Genomic DNA, 26,394 nt, shown 5'->3' on the forward strand with positions numbered 1-26,394 from the left:
AATCAGAGAGAATTCCTCTAATTAGCTAACTTTAGGCCATTTGAGAGACACCTGAGCATTGTAAGCTCATCTAAGTGAAGTGAGGCTGATCTCAGAGGTGGTGGCATTGTTCTAATCCAGGCATGCACTTCAACTGACACCCATTACTACCTACATTTTGTTTCTGAACTATGGCATCAATCAAATCACAAAAGCTAAACATTGTAGCATTATTTTTAGCACTTTTCTTTTCCTCTAAAGCCAATCACCAAACTTTAGTCATTCTATTTCTACATCGTCTTACTTGTATTTCCATTTTCCTCCCTTTCCGATGTCAATGCTGTAGTTCAAACCCGACATCATCTCTCTCCTAGATTATTGCTACATTGAATTCCAACTTGAATCTCAAACATTTTTAGAGCACTCTTTCTAGCCAAGTCAAAGATGATGATTGCTCTCAGCATACATGCAGACTATAATTTCTCTCTTCCCTCCATTTACAGCCATTTTTAAAACTATTTCTTTTAGTACAGAAGGTTATAACACAACGTTATAATCAAATCTTATAGGAAAGTTGCCAGTTAATACTTTCTGTCTTGAATTTCTCCACTTTCTTCTCTCTGGAAACTGGCAGAGGTTTTCACCTACACCAACCAATTAAACCAACCCTTCCAAATCACTAAAGACATCCATCTTGCTAAATTGGCTATCAGTTATCTGTTTCCTTTTTACTCAAACCTTAGCAGCACTTGATACAGATACTCATGTTTCATTCTTGTATTACTTTCTTCTTGTTTTTTACTTTCCACCCCCTTCTGATTTATTTCTTATTTTATAGATGTTTTATTTTCATTGTTCATTGCTAGATCTGTATCTTTTCTCAAACTCCAAATGTTGATATTCCCCAGGCTTCAGTCCTTAGGCTTCATTTTTTACTTTATATTGGCTTTCTCCATAGGTTACCTGTGCAACATTCTCTGCCCTCTGTACATATAGACTTATCATTGATTACATTAACATACTATGACCCTCTCGCATATCTATCATTTCTTTAATACTTCCATATTTCTTCAATACATCCTATGCCCACAGAATTGACATTGATCAAGTCCTTACCCGTTCTCTGCCTCAGATATCAACACTGTTATCTCTAAGACTCAACTCAGTGCTACCTATCCACAAAATCTTTCCTGAGAATCCCTTCCACATCAACTGGAATAAATTATTCTAGGTTTTTCCTCTGTGTGTAATTTGTGCTTCTTTTAACCACTTACTTCTTATTCTCTTGTATTTTGCTATCAAATGTTTGACTGCCCCCCAGATTGTCATTCAATAAAATAATGCTATGATCAGTCTCTGGCACACCATCCAGGCACTCTTAAAGCTAACCTATCTATAAATGTATAAATTCAATTCCACCAGAAAACCTAGAATTTTGATCCCTATCTAGTCGAGTCTATATGACTTGTCTCCTCTCAGGAAATTGTATCCATCTTTCCAAAGTCTGGTTTGCCTCCCAGAACTAGTTTGATTAAATTGTTATTCTCAGTCACAAGTTAGTAGGCAATAAATTTGTAATGTTTAAATACTACACTTACTAATTCCATTAATTTTATTTAACTTGAATTGTTGTTGTTATTGATTTATTTGAAACTAAAAAGGTATCCATTTGGTTTTACATAAATCCCTCTAGCCTTATTGAAATGAGAAAAAATAATTATAGATATTATCTTACTGAAGTTCACAGATCAGTACAGGAAAGAGTTAAAAGTCTGTAATCCATTTTATTTAACTCCCCAACTCAGACTTTTTGACTCTTTACCCGTCTCTTCATCAGTTTCCTCCTCCCCTTTACTCCTCCCTTTCTGGCCCTGGCAGAATGTCTCCCACCCCACTAGGAGTCCTGTAAATATTTGTTGAATTGCTTATAACTTTTGCAGAAGTTAGTGGTTTTGCCGTGAAAATGCTGGGAGGCAGGGAAGGTTAATTGAACATAAGTCTCAAGGTGTCTGTGTTATTTCTCTCTTCAGTACTAGCTGGCAAAAGGCATTTTTCTTTTTTTCCCAATGCCTCTTACAACCAGCCACAGGAGGCCTTGCAAAGCTTAGGGCAAAGTCAAATAACCCAGTCAACCCATTCCAGGGAGGCTCTGCTATGTGCTTGGAAAGAGATCACAAAGTTGGAAGAAAGAAGAAAACTCAAACACAGTGATATAATTGTAGTACTTGATAGTAAGAACACACATCTGTTACTTTACAGGATCAGATTATTTACAGCATGTGTAAAATACATAGGTTTTCTAACAGACTTACTGAAATTTGACAATACTGAAAACAAAATAAGTCAAAAACATGGCAGTGGGAAGGTGTCTTTACATTTTTCTCTGTATAAAACATTTTACAAATATAACCAATAGCTGATATTAATGATCCAATTAAGAAAATGGTTCAGAGTAAAAAAACTACAAACTCTGCTGCCTAGTTAGCTAAAATGATGTTACAGAGTAGTACCTTAGCTTTCTAGTCAGACATAATATTCATGGCTGGTCATTCTGTTATGGTAATTCAAAATTAATTTTTATATTTAAAAAGTTACGTCAGGTTTATATTTTTAAAAGATGAATAATCACTTCAATTTTTAAAAAAATATTATGCTCCATAATTGCTTACATGCTCAGTTTCTCTGTGGTTACCTTGACTATGGTGGGAGCAGAGAAAAATTGTTGAAAGACTTTTTATATCTAGATCATGAAGTGGAAGAAAGCTTCTGGTTATAGTCATATTTAGATTTAATGCAATGCTTTAGGATTAGGTAAACTTTAAATGCTAAGGGTTCACATCACTGACACTATGCCTGATCATCCCTGACTTACCCAATCCGAATTCCCAGAAAGGGTTTTTCTTTTTTTTTTCATTCTACTTATGCAGGAAAACATTAACTCATCAAAACATGTATTCTGTTCTCCCACTCAATCACAGTGCTCCTGCTCAAGAGATCCTTACATTTATATAACTAAAACCACTTCGTCTAAGAAGTCCTTTTCAAAAACTCTATGGTAAAATATTACCAATAAGTAAAAAAGTTAATACTTTAACTTGCATTCCTCCAGCTAATAAAGCTTCTACATATTTAAGAAATTTTGCAGCTATTTTTGTGAAATATCACTTTGTTGGAATTTATCTAATACTTTCTTCATAATTAAATTCATAATAGATATTTTTGTCAAAATCACAGCATAAATGATGTTGTATCCTTCTCTGTATAGCACATCAAAAAGCATATGGCATGCAATTTTTCAATTTCTGGCAATGAAAAAATTCATCCCTTAGTTAAGTTGGTATGTTCTAGATTTCTCCATCAAAAAGATACCTTTACCTCTTTGAAATGAAAAACAATTAGTGGGACAGTCCTTTGAACTACGTGAGCATCTCCTACTAAAGTTTATCCCATGTTTTCTTTTCTAAAAAAAAATTGTAGAATAGTTTTATATTTACAGAAAACTTTCCAAGATAGTACAGAGTTCTTTCACTTATCACAATCAGTTTGCTTTGATATTAATGTCTTGCATTAGATGATACATTTTGATAATTAATAATTGACTATTGACACTAAATATAGTCCATACATTAGTTGGTTTATTTAGTTTTTATCTAATGTTCTTTTTCTGAGTTGTTGTTTTTTTGAGACAGAGTTCCGCTCTGTTCATCAGCCTGGAGTGCAATGACATGATCCCAGCTCACTGCCATCTCCGCCTCCCAGGTTCAAGCAATTCTCCTGTCTCAGTGTCTCGAGCAGCTGGGATTAAAGGTGTGCACCACCAGGCCCGGCTAATTTTTGTATTTTCAGTAGAGATGGAGTATCATCATGTTGGCCAGGCTGGTCTCGAACTCCTGACCTCAGGTGATCTGCCTGCCTCGGCCTCCCAGAGTGCTCAAATTACAGGCGTGAGCCACCGCGTCAGCCCTAACATTCTTTTTCTGATCCATGATCTCATCCAGTATACCATGTTATATTACTCATCATGTCTCCTTAGATGCCCCTATATGGTGACAGTTTCTCAGATTTTCCTTGTGTTTAATTACCTGGATAGTTTTAAGGGGTACTAATCAGGTATTTTGTAGAATATTCATCAGTTTTGTTTTGGTTAATGTTTTGTCATGACTAGACTTGGTTTTAGCTTTTGAGAAAGAAGACCACAGAGGTAAAGTACCAGTTACATTTTATTATGCCAAGAGTCCATGTTATTAACATGACTTTTCACCATGGATGTTAACCTTGATCACATGGCTAGGACAGGGTTTGTCCGGTTTCTCAACTGTAAAATTACTCCTTTCTCCTCTTTCTATATGCTAGTCTTTGGAAGAAAGTCACTACACAAAAGCCACTTCCTGAAGGAAGGTGTATCTATATAAATTATCTTTATTTCTTCTAGATGGAGATTTGTCTATCCTTCCCTTTACATGTATTTATTCAGTCATATATTTATTATCAGTATGAACTCATAGATACTGATTTTTTTACTTTAGGTAAGAGCCCAGTTCTATGTTATTTATTTTTTCGCTCAAATTGTTCCAGCTCTGTCACTAAGAGCTATTTCAGTTGGCTCCTGTACTTCTTTGATATATTTCATTCTTTTCTATAATTTCAACTTCTATTTTATATTCTTGGAGAACTATGAATGTTTATTACATAGGTATATTGAATGATGCTGAGTTTGGGTTATGATTGATCCTATCATGCAGGTACTAAGCATAGTATCTGATGGGTAGTTTTTCAACCCTTGCCCTCCTCTTTCCCTCCCTCTTCTAGTAGTCCCTAGTATCAATTGTTGCCATCTCTATAGCCATGAGTACCCAATATTTAGCTCCCACATATAAGTGGGAACATGAGGCATTTGATTTCCATTCTTGTGTTAATTTGCTTAAGACAATAGCCTCCAGCTGCATCCATGTTGCTGCAAAGTCATGATTTTATTATTTTTTATGGCTGCATAGTATTCCATAGTGTACATGTACCACATTTTCTTTATCCAGTCCACCATTGATAGGTACCTAGATTGATTCCATGTCTTTGTTATTGTGAGTAGTGCTGCAATGAATATACTAAGGCATGTGTCTTTTTGGTGGAGTAATTTATTTTATTTTTATTATATACCTAGTAGTAATGAGATTGCTGAGTCAAATGGTAGTACTGTTTTACGTTATCTGAGAAATTGCCAAACTGCTTTCCATAGTGGTTGAACTAATTTGCATTCCCACTAACAACATATAAGCATTCATTTTTTTCCACAACCTCTCCAGCATTTTTTTTTTTTTTGACTTTTTAATAATAGCCACTCTGTCAAGGAGATGGTATCTCCTTGCTGTTTTTATTTGCATCCCTCTGATGATAAGTGATGTTGAATATTTTGTCATATGTTTATTGACCACTTGTTTGTCTCATTTTGAGAAGTATCTGTTCATGTCTTTTGTCCACTTTTTAAAGAGGTTATTCGGTATTTGTTTGTTTAATTATTTAGATTCCATGTAGTTTCTGGATATTAGACCTTTGTCACAGGTATAGTTTGAGAATATTTTCTCCCATTCTGTAGGTTTTCTGTTTACTCCAATGATAGTTTCTTTTGATGTGCTGAAGTCTTTTAATTTAATTAGGTCCCACTTGTCGATTTTTGCTTTTGTTGCAATTGCTTTAGAGAAATTTGTCATAAATTCTTTCCTAAGGCTGATGTCATTGGTTTGTTTTTTAAGCACTTCCTTACAGTCTGGTATTATTAGATGCTTTAGGCTCATCCTACATATTTGCTACCTTAGACTTTTTCCAAGAAGCCCTATTTTTTTCTGTTAGAAACTAAGATCATACTAGGTTTTCAGTATGCTCATTGCTACTGGGGTATTATTACTTCTAAGCTTTTTTAGAGGACACAACTTGGAATTTTTTTTCTATTATACCCTGTGTATACATACATATTTATAAGTATTTCTATATCTATCCATTTTTAATCATTATTAAATTAAATATGAGTTTATACTGATGTCTCCAACTTAAGTTGGTATTAAAAGGTTCATTCAACTACTGCTCCTTCGATTGTAAGGGAAAAGAAGGCTTCCAGTATCTACAGTTTGTTTATGTGTTTGTTCAGTCCAAGTGTGTATATACAGTGGTTTCAGAATTATGAACTCATAGACCTATGAGAAACAACTAGAGTACAGTACTTACGCGGAATTCATATTTTCTTCAATGTTACTGTCTCCACTTATCTCCAGTGCCACTTGGGTGAGCAATAGTTCACCCTAATTCCTTCAGTGATATCACACATTTGTAATACAATTAGATTATTTTACCACAATTTGTATTCTATCTTGGGATCCCTTGACCTCCCAAGTTACATTTGCATACATTGAATTTTACTTTTTGGATTTAAAGTTCTATATGTTTGACTAACTCAGTATCACACAAGACTTTTACACTCCTAAAATACAATCTCCTGTGCTTCACTTATACAATGCTCCCTAAAATCCTGGAAACCACTGATATGTGTTTTGCCTCTTCTAAAATGTCATATAATGGAATATATGATGTATAACCTTTTCACACAAGCTTCTTTCACTTAGCAATATAAATGGAAAATTTATTAATATCTTTGTGTTCATTTCTTTTTATTACTGAATTTAATTCCATTGTATTGATGTATAACAGGGCATTTTATCCATTCATCTTCTGAAACACATCTTAGCCACTTTCATCTTTTGTAGATAACTGCTGTAAATATTCAAAAGCAAAATTTTGGTTGACATAAGTTTTCAAACCAGATAGATAAATACCTAAAGGTGCCCTTGCTAGGTTGTATCAGTCTATGTTTAGTTTTATATGAAACTGCCAAATTGTCTCTCAAAGTGACTATACCAGTTTGCATTCCCACCAGCAAAAGACAAGATTTCTTCTTGCTCCACATCCTTGTCAGAAATCAGGACTTTCTTAAGAACCTTTTCCATGAATGTATCAATTTTAACGTATTATATTATTGCCATTATATCATTAATTTTGATGCTCACATTTCCCAGATTTATCTAGTCAGAGCCCATTTAAGTTCATCCTCTTGCTTTCGACACATATTTAGTATTGACAAGTTTCTAAACAGACAACCAAATGAACTAAACAGCAACAATAAGAACACAGAGGAAAAAGGTGAGAATCCGGAGTTGCTATGTTGTCTAAAATGTCTAGTTTTCAACAAAAATTATTGAGACATGAAAGAAAACCTAAAAGTGTGACTACTATTTGGGATTAAAAAAAGGCACTATCTATCTATAAAGAAGCCTAGATATTGGATTCAAGGAAAAAGACTTCAAAGTAGCTGTTATAACTATATTCAAAGAAGTAAAGAAAACAATGTTTAAATAATTTAATTGTGATGACAATAACTCAGAAAATAGAGAATCTCAGTAAATATACATGAATACATGAATAAATAACAAAATAGAAATTTCAGAGTTGAGAAGTACAATAAATGAAAGAGAAAATTTACCAGATAGGCTTGAGCCTGACAGAAAAAAAATGAATCAATAAGCTTGAAATTGCTCAATGAAAATTATTCAATCTTAAAAATAGGGAGAGGCCAGGCATGGTGGCTCATGCCTGTAATCACAGCACTGTGGGAGGCCAAGGTGGGTGAATCACTTGAACCCAGGAGTTCAAGAGCAGTCCGGGCACCTTAGCAAGACCTAATCTCAAAACAAACCAAAAGAAAAAAAAAAAGAAAAAGAAAAAGAAAATTAGGTCTCGCACCTTAGTGAGATCTAATCGCAAAATAAACCAAAAAAGAAAAAAAAAGAAAAAGAAAAAGAAAAAACAAACAAAAGAAAAAGAAAAAAAGAACAGGGAGAAAAAATTTATGAAAAATAACAATTCAGAGATTTGTAAGAAAATATCAAGCATATCAACATGGATGTAATGTAACTGCCAGATAGAAAAAAGGAGAGGCAGAAAAATATTGGAAGAAATAAGGCTCAAAAATGTCCCATATTTGATGTAAATATTAATTTACAGATCCAAGAAGCTCAACAATTCCTACATAGGATAAACACAAAGATATCTAAACCTAGATATACCAAAGTCAAATTGCTTAAAAACAAAGAGAAATTCTTCAGAACAGTAGGAGAGAAACAACTCAACATGCAGAGTAATAGCCGTACAATTAATAAATTACTTATAATTTGAAATAATGAAGGCCAGAAGACAGTGGAATTTACATATTTCCTGCAGCCTATTTTATAGATTCCTAAGCCAGAAGTTTCATTGCTTTTACAAAAGTATATTACACTTCTTAATGCCTTTCCTTATATCTTTGGTAATCAGTTAAGGATCTTTTTTTCTCTCTTTCTTTCTACCTATCTCTATCTATCAGAAAAAAATATATTATTCAACATGCTGATATACTTTTTATCTTCAAGTGTTTAACTTTGTGTTTCAATAATTTTTATTCACTTCAATCAATTATAACATTTTTTTTATTGTTAGAGGAGACCTGGATATAGTTAAATATTAGTGTACTCTCTTGAGACCAAATAATGATTGTTGCATTTGCCAATAACTTCAGAGGGAAAGTGCATTTTTAAAAAATGTTGAGTTCTAAAGCATAGAGCACATATAAATTGATTTTGGGTGACCAATATTTGAAGTTTTGTGATTTCTGAGGTTATCTTGTTTTATGTGGAGAAAATTTCTTGAGACAGAGTCCATCCTACCAAAACAGCACAGCAAAACAGGTGACTTAATCCTTCACACTGCCTCAAACACATAAGCATCCCTTTGAGCCATTTTACCTCTTAAACACTAGCCTTAATATTATTTTTAGTCTAATTAATACATAAACAATATTTGGGGTTGCAACTTTTTTGTAATTAAATGTAATTTTTTGGCAACTCAACCCTTTGAGAAGGCCTGGAAAAATGTTAACTTGTGTAACTAATGTAAAACTAGTGACTAATTTTCCTGTTAGTCACTAGTTTTTAGTGAGTGGGTGTCTTGAGTCAAGGTTTCAGCATTCAGCAGGACTATTAACTGGCGGCTATTTCTATGATCCTCTGATACCTTTTAACCAATCCCAGCCTACAGCTTTCAGGCACTTCTTCTTGTACTCTTCTACCCACATCTCAAACCACAAAACTCCTGTTTAAGGCAGACTAAGGCATGAATCAGAGCACTGAGTAGAGTCAATACCCCTCTATTTTTTTTGGCACCCAGAACTCCCCTCTGCTCTCTCAAAGCAGTCAGAAAATCTTTTCAGGCTACCATGACTTCACAAGAAGCTAGAGATGAGGAAGCCTGGATTTAGTTTTGCAATTTTTATCTTTTAATAACAGTACATTTGAACAGTAAGTACATTTTGAAAGCCTAAGAATCAAACAAGCTAACATTATGGTGATGATTTTTGAAACATGGATTTTAGCCTACATGGCAATTTAATTGCTAGTTAGAAGCAAATCCTGTCCTGTAGCAATAAGGTTAGTCAGTATTTCTCAAAATTCAGTACTGAGCTATTGATTCATGGCTGCTATGATATGAGAGCTTGCTGAAATAGCAAAGGTTTCCAGATAAGTTAATTCTGAACAATAAAATTGTTCAAAGGAAAAAGCTGTTAAGATAACAAATACATTTAAGTCAAACCAAACCAGACTATTAGGAACTTGGAAGTCTGTAAACTTGATTAATAGTGGCTGTGTTGTTTATATTTGAAAAGTAGGAAAGCAATGCTTTTAAAATGATTTCTTTACTGCTGTTTCCAAAAACAGTTCAGCTACTTGTTGCAATAAATCCACTGGAAATAATTTTCTGAACAAGAAAATAGAATCTCATACATATTAAGACCTAAAGTCTTGACAATAATAAAGGATATATGAAATTAGTATAGACTACATTTATTCAGGCCCAAAATCTTTTGTGTGCCATTTCCTCTCCCTGTGGCTTTGTGAACATGTCTATCCAACACTGACATTTCTTACAAGTCTCAGGAAGAGAATAAGTTATTAAATCGGTAAAAATTGCCCTAAATGCCTCAAACTCCTTAAATATATGCCAGTTTTCCTCCATATCTCATACCTACTCAGTATTTATTGTTTTCTTTTCTGATGTTCAAAATCTGTTAAATCTTTATTTTCTTAATTTTTTGTACCAAGTTCATAAAGAAGATATACTATAGTGTTTTCCTTCCTCATAGTACTTGCATTTTCACCATTAAATATATTTAAAGTGATAAGTGTGATGCTCACCAGAGGTCCTGAATTTGAAAGAAATTTTCCACGTTAATGTTTTTCAATTCAGTGATGTGAGAAAAACAAAATTTCTAGGATACTTGTATGACAATGTATGTGGGTAAGAAGGAGAAGAGATTATCCAGATGTAAATATGACTCCTTGGACAATTATGACACATTTGTTCCACTCCCCACTTCATGACTGAAAAACACTCACCTATCAATCAAGTCAACTAAAATCAGCACCACCACTCTTCATTCTGTTGCCAGTCACCTCTGCTTTCACCTACTCTCAGATTCTATCCCATATCATGAGGAACCTTTGTCAGATGAAGCCCAATAACTAGCATAGGATATGAAGTTGTGTCAAATAACAGGTATTAGAAAATAAGGAACATGCTTCCTTATTTGATACAATTTATTTCCTTAGGACAATTCTGGTTGGGCTGAGAGTTGATTTCTTTCCTTTGAGACATAGTCTATAGTAGTGCTTCTCAACCTTCAACGTACATTAGAATCATGTTGAGAGCTTTAAAAACATCAATGTTTGGCCTCAACCCAATGATCTTCATTTAATTGATTTAGGAAGAAGCCTGGACATTGATTGTTTTTAAAGTTTCCAGAGTTATTCTAATATGCAGCTGAAGTCTAGAATGTTAAGGCCCCCACAAAAGCCATAGTGCTAACAATGTGTTATTTTATTATAGTTTAAAAAGCAGTGCATATTTATTTTGGTGTATTCTTAAAGTTTATTCACATTTAATCTTCTTTCATTTTCAAAATGTAATATACGAAGGTGGTCTGACATATTACAGAAAGTGTAACGGGCTAATTGACTAAATGAGGTCCTATAGGTAGTTCATGCCAGATAGTGAAATCCAACTATGCTGTGCTATGTTGTGTTATAAATGGCTAGCCCAGGATTCTTTCTAAAAGAACGTATTTTCCAAAAGAGACTTCTGTTGAATTCTGATCCTATAAGAAGTCATGTGAAAGGGTATATTGATCAAATCAGCTGGGAAAATTCTTTAGAACATACGTTAATTTTGAATATTTTTAATAAGGTTTATTTATTTTTTTTTAAAGACAAAGTTCTCTCACCCAGGCTGGAATGCAGTGGTGAAATCAAAGCTCACTATAACCTCAAACTGCTGCCCTCAAGCAATCCTCCACCTCAGCCTTCCAAAGTATTAGAATTATAGGTGCAAGTCACTGCACCAGGTCTGAACTGATTATTTAAAACTACTCTTTGAAGTCCTCTAGTGAAATAAATCATTTGGAGTGGTTAATCCTGCATTTTCCTAACTCATTTGACTATAAAATATGTTTCGTAATAACACATAGTAATATTTAGCAAATCTTAATCGAAACACATGTTGAAAATGACTGGCCTGTATCACACTGTTCTACTTCACATATACAATAAATCACATTAAATAATCTTTATAAAATGTTATGAATTAATGATATTTCCTAAAATTCAGAATGCTAGAGAATGTCTTACCCTCTTACCATCTATAATAAAATAGTGTAAGTTCCAAAAAAAATACTCTAAAATGTTTTTTAACTTATGGAAATGGCTGCAAATCTATTGAATATTTTGTGTTTAAAAATTTACTTAAAGTGTGATCATAATAGAACAAATATAAATTGGACTTTTTGTATTAGATGAGTTCACAAATATTTATGTTTCTATCTATATATTACTGATGGCAGTGGCAGGCCATTAGGAGCAGCCACTGTGTAGATGCCAGCTGCCACAGGGGAGGCACTTCCAGGGCTGTGCACTCCATGCATGCTCCACTGAGTCAGCAGGAAGTGGGAACAGGTAGGAGCACCGCTTTCTTCTGAGTTGGCAGGGAGGGAGCCCTGCCTCCTGGGAGCAGCTGCAGCTGCCAAACCATACATCACTGCATTCCCAGGGGGCTTGGGAATCCCTCCCTGCCCCTAGGGGCTAGGAAGTGCTGCTCTGGCTACCTGGCTTCTTCCTGCTCCCTGCGCCTGCTTTGATTTTGCAAAGTTGAGGTTGAGCCTGGGCACTGTCATGATCTGGCTGGATGTGCACACACTCAGGGCAGCACTGACACACCAGCCCCATGCCACTTAGGCCCCCTCCGGACTTTGGGCACTGATGAGCACAGGAGGGAGGCCAAGAATGTGCTGAGGCCAACTTGGCAGGGACCTAAAGGCACCCCTCACCATGAACAACAACATGACTGATGGCAGCAGGAGGCAGACACGCTCCTGGATGGAAAAGGGTAGGTCCCCAGTGAAGCCTCACCTTCAAGCCAGGACAGCCTGAAGCATGGGAACTTGGCTGTCAGTTCTAGGTGAAGTCCACAGCCTAAACATTTGGGGATTTTTACAGGCCCACCCGTGGCCACCAATGGACCAATCAGCATTCACTTCCTCTCTTCTGAAGTACATAAACCTCCTGGAATCAGCCATACTCACAGAGACATCAGGACTACCAGCTGTGGGAAGGAGCTACCCAGTTTGGGTCTCCTCCATTCATAGGGATGACCTGCCTGCAGGAAGGAGCTACGCACTCTGGATCTCCTGTCCACTGAGACCTGGACACTCATTGGGATGACCTGCCTGTGGGAAGGAGCTACCCACTCTGGGTCTCCTGAGAGTTGGTCTGTCACTCAATGAAGCTCCTCTTTGTCTTGCTCACCTTCCAGGTGTCTGTGTACTTCATTCCTCCTGCATGTGGGACAGGAATTTGGGAACTGCAGAATGGTGAGACTGAAAGAGCTGTAATACAAGCAGGGCGGACACGCCCCCGCTCACCATGTTGTGGGTGACATGAAGGAGAGAAGAGCTGCAGCCCTTTGGGGACCCAGACCTGGGGGCCCCCTGAGCCCTGCCTGTGGCAACCTCTTTGGGGCTCTGTGGTTCCTGGTGTCTCCAAACTTCTAGGCTCCACTGCATTCAACTCGTTCAGACACAGGTGCCCCCAGTGGAAGCCATGTGCAGTACCTACCGTACCGTGCAGCCTCACACAGAGCCAGCACCTGTGCGAGCACCTGGAGCTGCCCTCCCTGCTACAGCAGCCAGCATGCTTGACTGTGCACAGTTGTCAGACCCTGTGCTTGCTCGCCCACACATCTTTCACTGCTTTGCACTTGTCTTGCCCTTGGCAGGTGTGGGATCTTGGGTGGTAGTGCAAGCCAAGTGCAGCCTGCCAGGCTGAGTGGATTGAACGAGCCCAGTGGCCATGAGAAATAGGCAGAAAGTGCTACAGCCACAGAGGTTTCTGGCTGGCTAAGTGACACCGCAAGGATCCCGTGACATTACTATGTAAACATTAATTTATTTTACCAATTTCTGTTAAGTACTGTTAAAGTTTAAGTACATTTTTGGCATTTCAGTGTTTTCTACTACATTCACCTTTAAAATATTACTATGTAGCTTCAACTGAGCATTCGGTTCAAAAGAATCATATAACTAGAAAGCTAGATGTCGTGCCTTTTCTTTTTGTCATGAAAGCATTCTGAATAGTGATGCACATATTGTCCTTTGCTTAATAGAAGACCCTATTGATTCATATTTGCTAAATCATACATTTACTTGGAGACTGTTATCGTAATGTGTGTTCTATAGATGGTTACTTAAATGTGCATACACACACATACACACAAACACACACATACAGAATGTTTACCTTTCATTAACCACTTATGTTTATTGGATATATAATGAATTTAACTGCATATTCTGTAGCTTTAACGTCTGTCTTTTAGATTTCCATTTTTGGTTTTGTTCTCATTTGTTAAGACATTGGCCTATGTCATTATTCATGGCCAAATGTATGTATGTATTGATTTTCTATTTTAAGGGTAATTTCCATTTTAAAGTCATCACCAAATAATTTTTCTTTATTATACTATGTGCTTCTTGGTGTTTCTCTCTGACATTAATTTAATTCAATGATTTTTTTTTTCATAATAGGGTAATAATAATAGAGAAATCACGGTTAATCATAAGGGAATGCCTTCTGAAGGAACACTGAAATCCTCCTCCTATGGGTTATCTGATATTGGCTATACATAATTTTCATAGGTTCATTTTCAAAACACTTAGCAATTGGCTGTTTTGCTTTATTCATACTATAATACCTGTTTATAATAGATAGGAAATCTCATGTTTTAAATATGAGTTTCTTTTAGCAGATTTCTATTCATATAAACAACAAACAACCAGCAATCATTAGAAAATGACAGAAATTTTGTGAAGAAATAATGCAGGAAGTAAATGCATAAATAATATTTCTAAGCTATTGGGAATTCTTGTCATGTTATCCCCTATTTTTAGGAACCTAAAATAAACTCACTGAAACGAAACAATAAGATACAATGTCATGTTTCTTTCCCTTGGACATTTTCAACAGCAGGAGGTATCCAATGATTGTCAGATGGCTTTTGTCACTGATGAATACCAAAGAAGTAAAGAATTATAATTTAAACTAAGTTTGGTTTCTAGAGACCTAGTCTAAAAATTCTGAAACCACCCATTTTCTTTTGCGATACCTCTAACCTCAGTACCTTCCTCAGTTGCCTCTACTTTTCTTTTCAGATCTGGCAAATGCAATGGTACTGACTTTAGAACCTCTTCATTAGCAGGCTCAACTAAGTATTTTCATTGATTTTTTTGTATTTGGCCTACAATTTAATACCTTTAAAAGTTACCCAAATTCTTCAAAGCATAAAACATTATCCCCATTAATGAGGCAAATTAATGGTTTATTTTGCCTTTATTTGCTTCAACTTTTATCCTGAAAATATTAATTAGATATCTCATCTGTTAAACAAAGAAAAAAAATTATAATGACAAAATGTGGTTTTCCATTCACTTAAGACTTCAGGATATAAACTTACATGACAATAGAAACAAGAAGGCTTTTTGTTGAAAGGGAAGGTAGCTTAGTATTCTAAAATTGAAACTTCCAATATCTATTTGCCACTGAAAATGGTGATTTTAATTTTCTAAGAGGAAGTTCCTTCCTTTGTAAAATGATGTAGTTGAATTTGATGATTACTGAGGATTTATTTCTAAAGGCATATCAACTCAACATTCAATATAAAATATGCATTTAAAATACATTACAAAATTAGTTTCTATTTAGAATTTAGAACTAAGAATTCAAATAAGATGCTACTTATCAGAAAGCTACAAATAATGTATAATTGCATTTCTAAAATATCTTAAGCCAGACATAAAGTAATTTTGTCCTAGAATAACTGTTTACTTGATGCTCATGTATTTGAAGAGTAAAGCTAGTGTGCAGCAATACTTCCTGAACACATACAACCTACCATAATTGAACCAAGAAGAAATAGAAAATCTAACAGACCAATAACAAGTAATGAGGTTGAATTCATAATTAAAAGTCTTCATACTTAAAGTCAGAGACTGAATGACTTCATTGCCAAATGCTACCAAATCTCTAAAGCAGGATTAATACTAATTCTTTTCTAACTATTCCAAAAAGTTGAAGAAGAGAAAATTATTTCTAACATCCTATGGGGTCAGTATAACCCTGGTACCTAACTCAGATAGAGACACAACAGGAAAAGAAAACTACAGGTCAATGTCTCTGATAAACCTAGAAGCAAAAATTTTCAACAAAATACTAGCAAACAGAATCCAACAATACACCTAAAAGGTAATACACTATGATCAAATGGGATTCACCCTAGTAATGCAAGGATGATTTAACATATGCAAATAAATAAACATCATACATCACATCAATAGGATGAAGGACCAAAACCATATGATCATCTCAATAGATGCCGAAAAACCTTTTGCTAAAATTTAATATCCTGTCATGATGAAAACTCATAAAAAATTAGGTATAGAAAAAAATGTCCCTCAATAATAAAGGCCATATATGACAAACCCACAGCTAACATCTTCCTGAATGGGGCAAACCTAAAAACATTTCCTCTAAGAACTGGAGCAAGACAAGCATGTCCACTCTCACCACTCTTATTCAACAAAGTACTAGAAATCCTAGCCAGACTTTCAATGAGGCAAGGAAAAGAAATGAAAGGCATACAAATAGAAAAGGGGGAACTCAAATCATCCCTATTTGCAGATTACAGGATCTCATATAAAGAAAAACTTAAAACTCAGCCAACAAACTCTTAGAACTGATATATAAAAATTCAGTAAAGTTGTAGTATACAAAATTAATATGTAAACATTAATAGTGCTTCTACACAAGAATAATGAACTAGCTGAAAAAGAAATCAAGATGATAATCTCATTTATAATAGCTAAAACCAAAAAATAAAACACTTAGAAATGAATTTAACCAAGGGGTGAAAAATACCTCTACAAGGAAAACTACAAAGTCTAGATGAAAGAAATTGAGGAAAATGCAACCAAATGAAAAGACATCCTATGCTCATCTATCATAATAATTAATAGTGTTAAAATAGCAATACTACTCAAAGCATTCTGCAGATTGCATGCAATCTGTATCAAAATACCAATGACATTCTTCAGAGAAATAGAAAAAATCCTAAAATTAATAAAACTACGAAAGAACCTGAAAACCCATAGCAATCTTGAGGGAAAAAAAAACAACAACAACAACAACAAAAAAAAAAACAAAACTAGAATTATCAAATTGTCAGGCCTAAAAATGTACTGCAAACTATTGTAACCACAACAGTATGTTACTGGCATGAAAATAGGCACATAGACCATTGGAACAGAATAGATAACCCAGAAATTAATCATCATATCTATAGCCAATTGATTTTTGACAATAGTGCCAAGAATACTGTTTGAGGAAAGGGCAGTCTCATCAATAAATGATGCTGGGAAAACTGAATACTAATATGCAAAAGAATGAAACTAGACACCCACCTCTCACACTATACAAAAACCAACTCAAAAGTGATCAAAGACCTAAATGTAAGACCCCCAAAAATAAAACTACTGAAAGAAAACATAGGGGAAATGTTTTAGTACATTGGTCTGGGGATAGATTTTATGAATAAGACCTCAAAAGTACAGGCAACAAAAGCAAAAGTAATGAAACGGGATTATATTTAACTAGAAATCTCTGCACAGCAAAGGAAACAAGCAACAGAGTGATAATAAATCCTATAGAATGGAAGAGAATATTTGCAAACCTCTCACCCCAAATGGGAACAACAAATGCTGGTGAGGAGAGAAATAACAAGGTCTGTCATCCGCTGCTGATGGGATGATGAAGTGGTAGAGTGCTAGAGCCACTTCAGAAGAGAATTTGACAAATTTTTATGAAGTTAAACAAGCACTTACCATTTAACCAGCAATAACAATATCAGTTATTTATCCAAGGCATTTGAAAACTTATATTCTCAAAACATTCTGAATGGGAATGTCAATGGCAGCTTTATCTGTAATAGTCAAAAACTTGAACCAAGCTTTGGAACTCAGAACCCTTATGTGTGGCACTTTGACGTGCTGAATATTTTGAACTGAAGGTGACTGGAAAGCCTCAGAAGCAAGAAGTTCTTTCTAAACCTTTCCCACTCTCCATTCTCCTTTCCCATTTCTCCCCTAAAAAGGGTAATAGAAACTAGAATTTTTCTTCTCTAAGTTGTTATAGAAACTAGAACTTCTCTCCCCTAATACGAACCATAAAACCTAAACATGCCACTCTGGTTTATTTCCTCTAAAAGTAGGCCATAGACTCTCATTCCAGAAGGGTTCTTCCCTATACCTGGCTGTGGGATTGGGGAAGAATGCTACACAGAGAAACCAATAATAAACTGAACAAACAGACTTTCCTATGGTCCCCCCAGTTTGTCACCATTAGATCAAACCCTTTTTGCCCAATCACATTTCTACATGGATGTCCATTCTTCATTAAATCTAAGTTTAAAAATAGAATTTTCCCTGAGTCTTTGGGTCTTTATTGCTGAAGGCTAGCATATCACAAAAATCTTTGTTAAATAAATTTGTTATGCTTTTATCTTGTTCACCTGTCTGTTATAGAAGGGTTGGCAATGACCCCGTGTTGGCCATGACCCTTGTGATGGGTGAAGAAAATGTATTATACATTTTGCACCTATACAACGTATATGTCCTTCAATAGGTAAACTGATAAACAAACCATGGTTGAGCCATATAATGGAATACCATTTAAAGATAAAAGGAATGAGGTGTTCACTCATGCAACAAAATGAATGAATGTTTAATACATTTCACTAATTGAAATAAGATACACCCAAAAGCTGGCATATTTCCTGATTCCATTGCATGATATTTTGGGAAAAGCTAAAATAATAGAGACAGGTAGAAATTATAGAAGACAAGGATTTCGGGAAGGGAAGAGCTGTTGAATATGAGAAAATGTACAAGATAAATTTTAGGGCAAAGAAACTATTTTTTATGGTACTGGAATAGTGGATATACGGTTTCATGCATTTGTCAAAACCTATAGAACTGTTCATCATAAAAAGTGAATTCTAATGTATGCTGGGGTTTAGTTAGTAGTAATGTACCCATATCAGTTTCCTAGTTTTGATAAATGTTGTATAGTAATGTAAAATGTTAAACTAGATGAGAGATGTTTGGAAATCTATGTTCTATCTTTGCAATTTTTTCTGTTAATGTAAAATATGTAAAATTGTGTAAATATAAGAAGAGCATATTTCTCATAGGGTTGTTGAGGGGGGTAAATCAGTTATCTATAACAAATCATATGGAACAATACTCAAGATAGAAACATTTAGTGTTAGCTAATTATCTTTCCTATCAGTCTGGCCTCTTCCTCTTCTTTTCTACAAATACAGCCCCCTTCTTTGCTGTGGATAATTATTAATGTATTTTGCATGGGATTGAGTACATATTTTCCCTTCCCTCCACCTCCAGCAAAAGTAGTGGCATATGTGCCACATCTAGCTAATGAGATAACCCCACTTTCCAGTCTCAATAATTATTTCAAGCAAGGGCAATTACACAACCCAGAACTTAGAGAACTTGGGACCTGTCGAGGAAGAAATGTTATTTTCTTTTAAGGTAGTTCATTTTCTTGGATGTGAGCATGTAACTCCTAGCAAGCCATTTGCAACTAAATGAATGGAGCTTTACTGAGAGTAGGTTCAAATGGAGGTAAGCAGAAATGGAGAAAAAATATAAATCATGATGCTATTGACTGTATTCCTGCATCCACTCATAACTGGAGCTATAACCTTCCTTTCACAGTTCTAATAATTTATGCCAATACATTAACTGTATTGCTGTGGCTGCTAAGAGTTGATATCCAGCTCCTTGCAATAGTAAAATGAATAGTACCTGTAGTTTTAATTGCTTGTGGTTGGACAATGTTATATGACCTTGAAAGGAGATTAATTAACTGGTTCTAAGGGTAGGAAACAATGAAATCAAAGGTGGCCACATTCATCAATCAATCAATCAATGATTGAAATGTTTATTCAGGAATCCAATATATATTCAGTAACTTCGTTTTAGAAATTAATAACAATTACTGTGAACATATTGAAGCAACAAATAAATAATGTAACTACAAGGAGGCATAGCATACAGTTGAACAATGAACTTTTTGAAGAAAACAAAGAAAATGTATTGTTTTTGCCCTCCATTAGAAAGCAATTAGCAAAAACTCTCAAAAACAAAAACTATGCAATAAAAGAATATTTTCAAAATGCAATGAGAAAAAAATTCTGATAATCAGCTGTTTGAGTAACCAGAACAACAACAACAACAACAAAACAAGGTGATAATATTTCCTTTCCATCTGTTATAGAAAGAGGAAAAATCATGGCAATGAAGGGATTATTCTAGTAATGCAAGAATAATGCAGCATTAGAAAATGTGTCAGTAAAACTCATTACACAGGCAATAGAAAGGATGAAATCCATGAATATTTTAATTGGCGCCAAGAAGAGCAACTTAAGAATACAAGAAAGCTTTCTCAACTTAAAAAGATATTAGTAAATATGGCACTTAAAGGTTAAGCCAAAAAGTAGCTCCATTAAAGTGTAAAATTTAGAAATGCCTCTTTTATGTTTTAGTGAGAGTTTCAGTCAATTCAATAAAACAAGAAAAACAAATGAGAGATGAAAACATTTGCTAATATTATGTAAACTTTATTATTGCACAAAATCTGATCTTTTAACTATAAACTTTAGGATAATTTAGAAAATCAAGAACTATAAAAAGTCTAATAAGTGTTAGATATAAGATTTCATATACAAAAATCAACATTTTTCTAAAATTATAACTTAAAAACTCCTAGAAAATCTAATAGAAAATGCCATTATTGTAGTTAAAATAATTATTATACTTAAAACTAATAAGAAGTCCTAAAAAACTTTTATGAATGTAAAATTTGACAACCAGAAAACATTATTGAATTCCATAAAATATAACAAATAAATAGAAAGCTACACATGAGAAGTATCAATTTTAAAAGTCTGGGAACATACTGAAAACATAAATATAATATTTGGAGTAAGAAAGCTTTTCATAACAGAATAATATAATATTGAAATATTAGATGATATAAAATTTATTATCTATATGTTAAATGACACCAGGAAATCCTTAAATTACAAAAAAGCCAGTATTTGTTTCAAGAACATATAAAGAATACATACAATTCAGTAAGTGAAAGATAAAAAAGGCATTTAATTTAAGAAAAGGAGCAAAATTATGATATTCACAGATAGTATAAGTAGCTCATAAATCTATAAATATAACATTATATATATTATGAAATACTAAGTAATGGTTTTAAAAAGTGAGGGGGATCTCCATTTACTAATACGAAAAAACTGATAATATAAAGACTGCATGTTTCAGAATTATGCATGGAATATACTGCCTGTATAAAAGTAAAAGTAAACATAGAACACGGCATTCTACATTGTCAAAGTGTGTGTTATGTGTGTATGTGTGTGTGTGTAAACACATTATTGTCAGTGTGTGTGTTGTGTGTATATGTGTTTGTGTGTGTAAACACATTATAAAATGTTTCAAACACTGCACACCAAACTAATGAAAGCAGGTGTCTCTAAGGAAGAATACAGCATGGGGATGCAACAAAAATTCAAAAATAATGTTCAAGGCAACCTTAACATTAATTGTTACTCAAAGACTTTAATTTTCTTCAGTGAAATGACTTTTATAATTTAAAAATATTAAAGAAATATATTATTGTTTTTTAGAATATAAGTTGATGCAATCAGATAATTTTTTTTCACTCCTTAATCCCTGGACTAGAAGAGTGCTGAACATAGGATAGGAGTTGAAGTATTTTCCACATGAACGAATAAATAAACAATGAGCATGGAAAAACAAAAGAAACAAAAATTGCATAGAAGAACAGCTTGCTTGAGTTTTCCTTATAAAATGTAGAAAAGCTTGTCCTCTTCCTTTTTCCCTTTTGTCAGGGTTCAAGAAGAAACACAACTCTGAAAGCAACATTCGGGCTGGGATGAGCAGACAGTGGGTATGTTGGGAAATGGGTTACATACAGAAGAGTGAACAACTAATAAACATTGTGTGGATAATGGGGCCAGATTTTTCTTTGTTAGAAAAGAATTTACAAATATAGAAAGAAATGACAGAAAGAACCTCTGGCATTAGACTGGAAATAGACATATAGTTGTGAATGTAGGTTCTTGAAAAAATAAATGGATATAAAGATGTAGAAATCAATACAAACATATGTGTGTGTGTGTGTGTGTGTGTCTGTATATGTGTCTGTGTATCTCACACACACAATTATATATGCATTCCCTTTGTTGGTCAACTGAGAAGACACAAGAAGCAGGGATGCTTCAGGAGAATAAGCACATCAGGGACTCAGATCTCGGTTTCTCGGTACCATCCTCAACAGTAGAACGAGGGCTCCTTGGGAAAATGGTAAGTATTAAGACTGAGGCAGAACAAGCAGACAAACCTGGAAAATCTTATTGGGTGGGAAAGCAAAGAGTTACTCAAAGATTGATGAAGGGGTGACAATAGGACACAGTAGTCAGTCTTAAGTAGTTTTCTCTGGCCAAAACTGAAGCAATTTTAGCTGTAAAATAAATATCAAAAATAGTGAGTTAACATTCCATGAATAAAACATTAATCTAGGAGTTCAGACAACTATAAATAACATATAAATAAATAGGGAGAAAGATAAAGCTCTTCCTTAGAGTAAAATGTCAACTAATAAATTTAAAAGAAATGATGGAAATAGAAAATCACACTGGCAACTCTCATTTTGGTGGTTAATTCAGAAAGAAGTCATTAAAGAATGCTAGAGCTGGTGGGTAGAGATTTGATGAAAAACAGGTATTGCATATGAAAAAAAAATGATAGGACTTTCTTAGGAGTATCCCCCACATAGAAGTTATCAAAAGGCAATGAAAAATAAAACATGAAAGACCTATATTCTCTGCAGCTGTCAAATTCATGATGGACAAAGACAGATTGAGAAACTAGCAGATTGAAGGGGACACAAGAGGCAGGAAAACATCCTATCGGGGTTCCTACACTAGAAAGCAACAATACAGATTGTCGGGACGGTTAACAATATTTAACAGAGGTCTATGAATTGGATGTTAGCATTGTAATAATTTTCATATTTGAATTGTTGCATTGCAGTTGTTTTGTGGTTAAGTAGTAAAATGTCTTTTTTTCTGACATGCAAACAGGAGTGTTTAGGAATAATGAGGGATCGTGTCTACACGATGCTCCCGAGAGAGGGTGATGGAGCAAACAGGGTAAAATGCTAACAATTGAGGAATAAGAAAGAATCAAAGGAAGAGGCCTTGTGAGCTCTTTGTACCATCCTTGCAACTTCCCTGCATGTGAAATTGTTTTTAAATAATATATTAAAATACATTTAAAAGATAGACTTGGTAAAAAGATAAGTTAAAGAAAAATAAGGTGTGCAAATTTTAAAAAGAGATGAAAGATAGGATTCATAGCTGAATAATATATACTGTGTGCTTATGATTATGTGAAGGCCCATAAGATAGTGGAAGAAAAATATATGGTCTTCTCTAAAAAGTCTTCCACTGTTGGTAAGGAAATAAAATGAAATTTGATGTTAATTGATACACTTTGAAATTCTATATTTTCATTGTTATCCACTTTCTTATTATTTGTCTTCTATGACAAATGTTTGGAGTAATTTGTAATAATATATGTTATTAAAGAAACAAATTAAATTATAAATTAAAATAAATTATAACATAACATATACAATATGATACATAGTTATATAATATTTAAGTTATAAAATAAAAAGGATCAGGGGAAAAAGTAAGTAGCTAAAGAATGTAAACAAATAAAATGTGATTTTGTAGATCCTATAGAATGTCATTTAGAGCCTGAGATAAAGTCCATGGTTAAATAATAAAGGATTCAATTTTGAACTTTGAATTTAGATGTTTTAACATTTAAAATAGCTTCAGTTGAAGGAAATTCTCGGGAAAATTTTGGAAGCTAATTGGAAATAAGATTAGAAATGGCCAGGTTACAGGCATCTTGACAATGAAGTTTGATTTAATTAAAAGAAATACCATATCGCAATAAGCCTGAGATATAAAAATACAAGTCAGATTCCTGAAATGGTTGCTATGGAAGCAAAGGATACTGTTCATCCTTTCAGTTCTTTTAATGCAGAGGTGCCTTATGTTTCTCACCTCTGGGCTTCTAGTTTTTTTCAGCATCTCATTAGGATTATTTAACAGAAGTATGTGGCAGGCATATGATTTTGAAAACTGGACTGTTTACAAATGAATTTCTTCCTCAGTTTGCTTGTCTAATTGTAGCAAATGGAAGAGTATAAGTTTTACAATCATGTCTTGGTTGCATATGAAGTTACTTTTGTGCCTGTTCTTTTTGCTTCACCTGCCCAAAGCCAAAGAATACAATACACAGAATTTCCATATGTAAAGGCCGCTTCAATTACTATTAATACTTGTGTTTAAATGTACTTTGTGTAGAAAAAGAATGTCTGCTTGTTGCACAGTGCTCTTTTCTAAGTTTCTAAAAGATTAGAATTGTAGTGCAACCACCCCTGTCATTTACATCTCACTTTTATGTGTTGCTGCTTTTATGGAGTGCTAAATTGCTTAATTAAATTTTACTGGTTTATTCTGCTTGCTCATTCATATCCTACTTAATCCAGCCTACGACATTTTCTTCTTTTAAGTGAGCACATGACACCTTACAATATAATTTTAGAGGTACATTTGGGCTGTGAAAATGGCTAAGTGGTTTAATAATGTAAGGTGCTATTTGTTGGAAAAAAAAAAAAAAAAAAAAAACTGAATGCTCCATGCAAGTATCAAAGTCATAAACAACATCAGTATGTTGGGTTTAACAAAGCTTTTGGAGGCATAAATAAGGGTTAAATGCCTACTTTTATTAGGTGTCTTTATAGTTTATTTCTATGCTTTTTTCCCAATCTTATACATTTGGAAAACTGTTTATCACTGAAACTAAGAATAATGCATAAAATATGCACTTTAACACATTCTTTTCTAGGCTACATACAAAGAGGAAAGAATACCGTTTTCTTTATTATACTTCCTTCACAATTGAAAGTAGCTGGTACATGATAAAGCATTTGAAATGTTCCCCATCACTCACTTGCATGCCGCCTCCAAAACTTTCTAGTTCCTCTCTGAACTGTTCTTTCTTCAGATGACTTCATACCTTTATATACAAAAAAAAATTGTGTTCATTTAAAATGAGTCCTTCATTATTTTATTTTTGCATATCAAGGATTAACTGCAGTTTTGTCAAACTCATCTTCATCATGCCCATGATTAAGGATGCTTCTTCATGGTACTAAACCCTGTCTTAGCCACTGCTGAATTAGCAACCATTAAAGTCACTCTTCCTCTATTCCTTATAGTTATGCCTAATATTTTAATATATTAATTATTTCTATTATTAACAATGCACATAACTCATTTATTGCCAGGGAACCTATAAATGAGTTGAACCTTTTCCTCCAGAACAGATTAGTGGCATTAGTGTAATCATAAGTAGGGGTTCTGGGTTCTGTTACTGGTTGCGAAGGTTCAAATAGAAGCTCTGTCACTGCAGTTTTTAAATCTCAATATACTTCATTTTCTCATTTGTAAAATTATAGTACTCAATATAATCGAGTAATTATAGCATTCAAATGAACTAATATATGTTTAGGGTATGAACCCCGAATATCTGAGACAGGTCTCAGTCAATTTAGGAAGTTTATTTTGCCGAAGTAAAGGACACGCACCCGTGACACAGCGTCGGGAGGTCCTGATGACATGTGCATAAGGTGGTGTGAGCACAGCTTGGTTTTATACATTTTAGGAAGACATGAAAAATCAATCAATATATGTAAGATGAACCTTGGTTCTATCCAGAACGGTGGGAGAACTCAAAGCAAAAGTAGGACAACTGGAAGTGGGGAGGGGCTTTCCAGGTCATAGGTAGGTAAGAGACAAATGGCTGCATTCTTTTGAGTTTCTGGTTAGCCTTTCCAAAGGAGGCAATCAGATATACATTTATCTCAGTCAGCAGAGGGATGACTTTGAATAGAATGAGAGTCAGGTTTGCCCAAGCAGCTCGCAGCTTGACTTTTCCCTTTAGCTTGGTGATTTTGGAACCCCAAGATTTATTTTCCTTTCTCAAGGGCATGGCCTAATGAGGGATCACATTTTATTAATATATTTAAAACTGTTAATAGCCAAAAGAGTTTGAATGTTCTCTAGGTGTAATAAATACCTTCCAGTTGCATTACATGACATTATTTATAAGAGGTGCCATGTCAGCTGTTCACCTCTCCCTGGTCTCCCTTTGCTGGGTACCTGCAGACCAAGGGCTAGCCAGCCCATCTTCCATGAGCACCTACCAATCAGAAAGAACACAAGTGACAGAGGTTACAAATACAATCTGCTACTGATCCAAGATTTAATTGTTTGATCCTAGAAGTTGGGGCATGAGCAGAGGCAGCTTGGATATGAGTATGTGTGGCAGGATCCATCCTCTGAGAACTCAAAGCAAAGGCAAATTGCCAACCTATGAGAATGTATTTTATTATTTTAACGGGCTGTACTGGGGCTGTCTGTTTGAATATCATCCTTTCTTTTCCCCAGTGCTAATCTCTCTTGTCTTAATCTCCAGACAATTTTCGC

The sequence above is a fragment of the Papio anubis genome, chromosome 3 (assembly GCF_008728515.1).
Source record: "Papio anubis isolate 15944 chromosome 3, Panubis1.0, whole genome shotgun sequence".
NCBI classification, from domain to species: Eukaryota; Metazoa; Chordata; class Mammalia; order Primates; family Cercopithecidae; genus Papio; species Papio anubis.